Source organism: Pteropus alecto, unplaced genomic scaffold (assembly GCF_000325575.1).
Source record: "Pteropus alecto unplaced genomic scaffold, ASM32557v1 scaffold53, whole genome shotgun sequence".
Classification (NCBI taxonomy): domain Eukaryota; kingdom Metazoa; phylum Chordata; class Mammalia; order Chiroptera; family Pteropodidae; genus Pteropus; species Pteropus alecto.
The window spans coordinates 1,254,187-1,254,428 of NW_006434366.1; positions in this window are offsets into that span (position 1 = coordinate 1,254,187).

Below are 242 nucleotides of genomic sequence, written 5' to 3' on the forward strand. Positions count from 1 at the left end.
TGGGTCCTGCGCTGAGGGGCTCACGCCAGGAGCGGCCCACAGCGAGTGAGGAGCGACACGACAGGGGCTGCGCAGGTGAGCTCAGGCTCACTGCTCCCCGGCGCACTCGCCCTTCCCGCCAGGGAGTTGAGTGCCCGGGTAAACACCGGGCGCGGTGTGCGCGGTGTATCCACGGAGAGACAAAGCCGGGGCGGGGCGGGGGCGCCGCCCGCGAAGCCGGGGCGGGGGGTGCGAGGCGCAGA